Raw genomic sequence first — 7,788 nt, forward strand, 5'->3', positions numbered from 1 at the left:
ATTAAACACAAATACTCTGCTATAATTTTAAAATATTCATGAATTAATTTATGCTGAGATAATTGTTTTGAAGTTCGTAAATTAGCATTAACTGCTTAAAGAATTATACTGAAATGAATAGTTTACTTTTGTTTTCTATTCAGGAATTTTTTTTTTAACCATTTGTTGGCACAGATGTAAAAGTAGGCTATGTTAAGATACTTTTATGTCTCAAAGTTCAATGGACTTATAACTTCAGTCCTTCTAATGGAATCGAATGAAGTGTTAATATAATTCATTCCTTGTAAAAATATAGTGAAAATTATTACAGAATAATTTTTTTTAAATATTTTATATTTCTCTACTGTATAATTAATTCTTTATATTCTGATTATTTCCTTGTTACATCTAATGTGTTATTTTTTAAATAATTTTTTTTAATACGTTTTGAAGGTCAAAATATTTCTAAAAGTATTTTTATTAGTAGTAATTAATTAATTATTAAACGTGATTAATTATGATAATTATATAACTAGTTTAAATGCTATAATTAAATCGATTAAATGGAAACTAAATTCATACGTAAGAATGTGAAAGCTTATTATATACGTTTTAGTATTTAAATATAAATTAAATTATATTCTTTTTTTTTCTAATTATTTATTTATTTATTTATTCTTCTCTCTCTTTCTCTATTTTCTTTTCTTTTCTTTCTTAATAGTAGATTTCGTTGTTCTATTGTTGTAAGGCCTTTATTGTCCACGTGGCATCAACTTAATTTCTGTAAATAAAAACAATATATATATTTCATATGATATTATAATTATTTAACAAATTTTTGTAAATAATTTATTATAAAATTTTAAATAATATTCTTCATTCTGATTGTACTTTTTACATTATCCTTCTGGATCACCCCTAGAGCAATATCTCAGGGCTCAACTATAGCCAAATGGATAAAACAATTGAACCTGGTAGTCGTGGGGTCACCTCAACTGAAGAAACAAAATCTAGTATTAACAACAAAAGGAATGTTCCAATGTCAGATGGATGTTAATGTTCCACATGACATAATTTGCTATTGTTTCTATCCTACAATTATCTTTAGTTTAAAAGAGTATTTGTTATTTTAAAAACATTTCCACATCAGATCAAATTTATAAAAAGTATGTTAACACGGATAACATTTCAAATGAATTCTTACATGTATGAAAATGTCTTATATCTGTTTTTTTATGTAAAGATATTTGATATAATTTCTATGCTAAATTTTTAGTTCATACTTTTTTCTTTATAGAAAAATATTTATAAGGAATAAGGATTTAATTTATTAAAATATTTTAAAGAATATAACAGAGATTTTTATTCATTTTTAGAACAATAAACAATACATGGATATGTTAATGTTTACTATGTAAATTTATGTGGTAAGTGATGCAATTGCATCACCTCTATCTTTAAGACTTTGAATTTTCTTAAATTCTTATTTAAAATTTTATATTTATTTAAAAATATTTGTCTATTTTTATTTATTTATTTTTTTTGTATTAAATTATATTTTCAATCTTTTAAATTTTGAAAATAAGAAATGTTTACAAGGAAATATGTGAAGGACATAAAAATAACTGCTGATAAAATATATTTTCCTTGTAAAATTGTTTGATAGTTTCTCTTGAATAATTATTAATGATTTCATATATATATATATATAAAGGTAATAAATAATTTTAATTGAATAAACATTTATTTACTTCTCTGAAAATAATTTATTATTAATTTTATCATCTAATAAATAAGTGTATTTAAACAATAAAGAGCGCTATTAATTCTTTATAAACTAAATCATTTAAGTCCTTAATTATTCTTAATAATTTACTTCAAAGATATACATTTGTAAGTTTTTTTTAGTATTGTATATAATAGAAAAAAATTATAGAGATTTTGATACTAGATCCTGCTCTACGGGAGTCGTCGTTTATTTTTGCATGTTCATCACACCACGTGATTTCCTATACATGTTAAATAGAATTGCGACAAACTATCCGAATTCAGAAAGAATAAAGTTGTCCTACTTTTTGTTCGATATCCGGAATCGAGGGAAAGTATGAAAATAGGAAAAATATTCTAAAAATAGATATAATACAACGTACATATCATTAATTCTTCTCGTTCTGAGCATCAATAACAACTAAAAACTCATATCTTCTACTACTAATAATATATAAATATATAGTATTTAATTTTATATAATTATATATACATTTTTTTTTAAATGACTGACCTTAAGAAGAAGGATTTCTTTAGTCTCTAGTGATCAATTTACATTCTTCAGATGAAAATGTTCCCTCGGAAATCTATTAAATTTAATATAAATTTATGGTTTATAATAACTTTAATACGATTTTTTACAGTTAAATAAGTTAATAAAGATATAAATAATGTCAGAATATAATTTATTATCTTTCAGAAAGAACATTTAATAGTAAAATAAACACCGCTTTCACCAGGAAATTAAAAACATTTTCATACATCTACTATGAATGATAGTATATACCTTTCTACTATAATAATCAAACACTTTTTAATGCTAAATCATTATTAATAAAATCTGAATTTTGACGAATATTTAAATTCCTTTCGTAAAATATACAAATTAAAATGCTTCAAGTTGTCAATTTACAATGCTTAAGAATAATTTCAATTATAGACTATTAGACACAAAGATTAAAATTAAAATAAGATATTAAATTTATATACATTGTAGTACAGTACATACCGAAATCAGCAATAGCTCTTCCATGCCCATGACATGTATTGATTATAATCATCCATTGCTTCAACGTAGAAATGTTTCCTCCTACTAACACATTTCAAAACTCGCGTTGGTACTTACTTGCTTGACGTCACCGGATATCAAGCGTGACTATATAATAATACGCATGCGTCAAAGACTAAAACCCTTTAATAAAATATAAAAATAAAAAATCTTCTTGGTTGAATACTTCTGAGGATTTTAATTTAAAAAATTAAATTTTGTGACAAAAAAAAAGATTCCAAAATTATTTAACAAATAGTTTTTTTTTAGATGAAGATAATTAAGTTGTTTTACTTGAAATTAATTCGCTCCATTAAATCGAATTATAAAAGAAAAACACTACAAGAAAACTTTTCTTGTTCCTCCATGAATTCTATATGATTAGTTTTTAAATAATTGGATATTAGTGACTATAACAATCATAAATATAGAAATTTAGTTAATTTTCCTTTTATTTATGGAAAAAAAAACACAGTGAATAAATAAGTAAACCTTGAGTTTTAACAAAATCCTGCTTTTTAGAAATATCGAAATGTACAATGGACGAAGCTTTTCCTGATAAATCGTCCAAAGGACACGAACGTATCTCGTGTAAGGACACAATATTATATGGTTTAGATTTTGAAATAGGTGTTTGTATTTATATTGGTAGGGAATGGGAAACATATTTTGAGAAAATAATACTGTAGCTGAAATAGTTAATTGCATTAGTTTCCTGTTTGACTATTGTTGAAGATTTCCTCCTAAAATCTCTTTTGTTGATGTTGACGTTTCAATATGAAAGGATTAAGTTTGACATTAGAAACAATAATCGAGATTTTACATAGTAAATATCTATCATTTTCAGTGTAAACAATTCTTCGTCTTAATGGTTTTTACACTATTTTTTTTAGATAAAATTGTAATGCATGTGTTTTCCTTTTTTCTTTTATTTGTACAGAGTTCCGAATCTGACTCATAATAAAACCTTCTGCATTATAATTTTTAGAATGCTCGATTTAATACTGAATATAACATTGCACGAAATTTGTTGCAAGTAAATAATTGAATGATACAGATCATATTTATAAGATATAACGCTTTTGAATTATTGTATATCTCACTAAATTACAAAGCACAGATTCAGGACTCTATATCTATAAAACAAAAGGGACAACAGAGTAATAAATGCATTAATTATTTATTGTGACGATATCATAATAAATAATTGCTCGTATTTTAAAACAATGTATACATTAATATGGAAAAAAAACTCTAAAAAATTTAAAGAATGAAAATTACAGCAATTACACTAGTGCATTACATAATTAAGCCTCAAATTTAACTCAATTCTCAGAGAAAAATTTAAAAAGAAATTCATTATATAGTTACTAAGTGGCACATTTAAAACGAAGAATAAACTTAATAGGAAATTTAGTGAGGTAAAAAAAAATAACGGATGATTTAAAAATAATAATAAATAATACCTAATAATTATATTATCCTTGATAAAAGGAGATCCATGATTGCTCACCTTTTCTTTTTTTATGTCCTTGACAGCGTATAAATTGTCTTTAACATCTGATATACGTTGAACAATAATGAAGTTATCAATGACAGTATTAAATAAGTCAATTATAATACAATCTAAAAATAACTTGTCAATTAGATATGTTAATTGTACTTTTATTATATATTACTTACGTTGATAACAGATTAAAAAAAGGCATTTATTTGTACGTTCTAAATGCAAAAATCTATATAATTAAACATAATTTACAGATTAATGTCTTAATTAATTATATTATATTTCAAATAGGTAATTCTAGTTTATAAATAAATTGATAATGAATTATTTAATTACTAAATAAAAATAGATTATGGAATAATTATAATATAATCAAAGAGAAAAATTGTAATTGTATTTATAGTAAAATTTAATGTCTCATTAAATTCAAATCCTGTTATAGGAATATAATTTTTTTTAAATTAATATAATGGAGAGCATAAAATTATAATTTACTACTAAAAGTCTGAGATTGTTTGTTTGGTTGTAATTAAATACAGTAAAAAACTGTGCAAAATACAGCCATATTTTTAAGAATTTATCACACCAAATGAGAATAAAAACAAAATAAAACAAGTGAATAATTATCGAGTTATCTCCGTGCTTTCGCTTTTAAAAGTCGCCCATTAACGTTTTATAACTATAATTAAATCATCCTATTGGGTTAAAATTTATTGGGCTACAATTTGAAATAATTGTAGACTCCATTGTCATCCGTCTGTCTGTCTTTCCTTAATCTCGAGAACGGAGTTAGATAGATGAAATCCAAGACCAGATATTGAAACCTTAGGGTAGGAGGCCTCAATTAACTGTATATAAACTTTCTATAAAAACCGAAAGTCATGTTATTTCAATTCAAAAATTTTCCCCTAAAAGACTCTAGATGACCGGCACGGCTTTCACCAGGAAATTAAAAACATTTTCATACATCTACTATGAATGATAGTATATACCTTTCTACTATAATAATCAAACACTTTTTAATGCTAAATCATTATTAATAAAATCTGAATTTTGACGAATATTTAAATTCCTTTCGTAAAATATACAAATTAAAATGCTTCAAGTTGTCAATTTACAATGCTTAAGAATAATTTCAATTATAGACTATTAGACACAAAGATTAAAATTAAAATAAGATATTAAATTTATATACATTGTAGTACAGTACATACCGAAATCAGCAATAGCTCTTCCATGCCCATGACATGTATTGATTATAATCATCCATTGCTTCAACGTAGAAATGTTTCCTCCTACTAACACATTTCAAAACTCGCGTTGGTACTTACTTGCTTGACGTCACCGGATATCAAGCGTGACTATATAATAATACGCATGCGTCAAAGACTAAAACCCTTTAATAAAATATAAAAATAAAAAATCTTCTTGGTTGAATACTTCTGAGGATTTTAATTTAAAAAATTAAATTTTGTGACAAAAAAAAAGATTCCAAAATTATTTAACAAATAGTTTTTTTTTAGATGAAGATAATTAAGTTGTTTTACTTGAAATTAATTCGCTCCATTAAATCGAATTATAAAAGAAAAACACTACAAGAAAACTTTTCTTGTTCCTCCATGAATTCTATATGATTAGTTTTTAAATAATTGGATATTAGTGACTATAACAATCATAAATATAGAAATTTAGTTAATTTTCCTTTTATTTATGGAAAAAAAAAACACAGTGAATAAATAAGTAAACCTTGAGTTTTAACAAAATCCTGCTTTTTAGAAATATCGAAATGTACAATGGACGAAGCTTTTCCTGATAAATCGTCCAAAGGACACGAACGTATCTCGTGTAAGGACACAATATTATATGGTTTAGATTTTGAAATAGGTGTTTGTATTTATATTGGTAGGGAATGGGAAACATATTTTGAGAAAATAATACTGTAGCTGAAATAGTTAATTGCATTAGTTTCCTGTTTGACTATTGTTGAAGATTTCCTCCTAAAATCTCTTTTGTTGATGTTGACGTTTCAATATGAAAGGATTAAGTTTGACATTAGAAACAATAATCGAGATTTTACATAGTAAATATCTATCATTTTCAGTGTAAACAATTCTTCGTCTTAATGGTTTTTACACTATTTTTTTTAGATAAAATTGTAATGCATGTGTTTTCCTTTTTTCTTTTATTTGTACAGAGTTCCGAATCTGACTCATAATAAAACCTTCTGCATTATAATTTTTAGAATGCTCGATTTAATACTGAATATAACATTGCACGAAATTTGTTGCAAGTAAATAATTGAATGATACAGATCATATTTATAAGATATAACGCTTTTGAATTATTGTATATCTCACTAAATTACAAAGCACAGATTCAGGACTCTATATCTATAAAACAAAAGGGACAACAGAGTAATAAATGCATTAATTATTTATTGTGACGATATCATAATAAATAATTGCTCGTATTTTAAAACAATGTATACATTAATATGGAAAAAAAACTCTAAAAAATTTAAAGAATGAAAATTACAGCAATTACACTAGTGCATTACATAATTAAGCCTCAAATTTAACTCAATTCTCAGAGAAAAATTTAAAAAGAAATTCATTATATAGTTACTAAGTGGCACATTTAAAACGAAGAATAAACTTAATAGGAAATTTAGTGAGGTAAAAAAAAATAACGGATGATTTAAAAATAATAATAAATAATACCTAATAATTATATTATCCTTGATAAAAGGAGATCCATGATTGCTCACCTTTTCTTTTTTTATGTCCTTGACAGCGTATAAATTGTCTTTAACATCTGATATACGTTGAACAATAATGAAGTTATCAATGACAGTATTAAATAAGTCAATTATAATACAATCTAAAAATAACTTGTCAATTAGATATGTTAATTGTACTTTTATTATATATTACTTACGTTGATAACAGATTAAAAAAAGGCATTTATTTGTACGTTCTAAATGCAAAAATCTATATAATTAAACATAATTTACAGATTAATGTCTTAATTAATTATATTATATTTCAAATAGGTAATTCTAGTTTATAAATAAATTGATAATGAATTATTTAATTACTAAATAAAAATAGATTATGGAATAATTATAATATAATCAAAGAGAAAAATTGTAATTGTATTTATAGTAAAATTTAATGTCTCATTAAATTCAAATCCTGTTATAGGAATATAATTTTTTTTAAATTAATATAATGAANTGCTATAATTTTAAAATATTCATTAATTAATTTATGCTGAGATAATTGTTTTGAAGTTCGTAAATTAGCATTAACTGCTTAAAGAATTATACTGAAATGAATAGTTTACTTTTGTTTTCTATTCAGGAATTTTTTTTTTAACCATTTGTTGGCACAGATGTAAAAGTAGGCTATGTTAAGATACTTTTATGTCTCAAAGTTCAATGGACTTATAACTTCAGTCCTTCTAATGGAATCGAATGAAGTGTTAA

The 7,788-nt window shown here is 23.7% G+C and overlaps 1 protein-coding gene across 4 annotated transcripts in view; it reads right to left on the reverse strand.

Annotated features, from left to right (window-relative positions):
* The window catches only part of LOC111627066, a 12,442-nt gene extending 6,912 nt beyond the window's left edge, over positions 1-5,530 (reverse strand). For 2 of the 4 annotated variants that reach the window (XM_023370616.1, XM_023370618.1), the window contains exons 1-2: positions 2,756-2,986; positions 2,261-2,333 (exon numbers count right to left, since the gene is read on the reverse strand). The gene's annotated coding sequence lies outside the window, so the exon portion shown is untranslated. Of the gene's footprint in view, positions 1-2,260; positions 2,334-2,755; positions 2,987-4,307; positions 4,490-5,515 lie in introns of those variants that run through there. The other 2 variants (XM_023370617.1, XM_023370619.1) reach the window with 2 other exon arrangements.
* Positions 5,531-7,788: the final 2,258 nt, after the last annotated feature.

This window comes from Centruroides sculpturatus, unplaced genomic scaffold (assembly GCF_000671375.1).
Source record: "Centruroides sculpturatus isolate CEXI.00-Female unplaced genomic scaffold, Cexi_2.0 scaffold417, whole genome shotgun sequence".
NCBI classification, from domain to species: Eukaryota; Metazoa; Arthropoda; class Arachnida; order Scorpiones; family Buthidae; genus Centruroides; species Centruroides sculpturatus.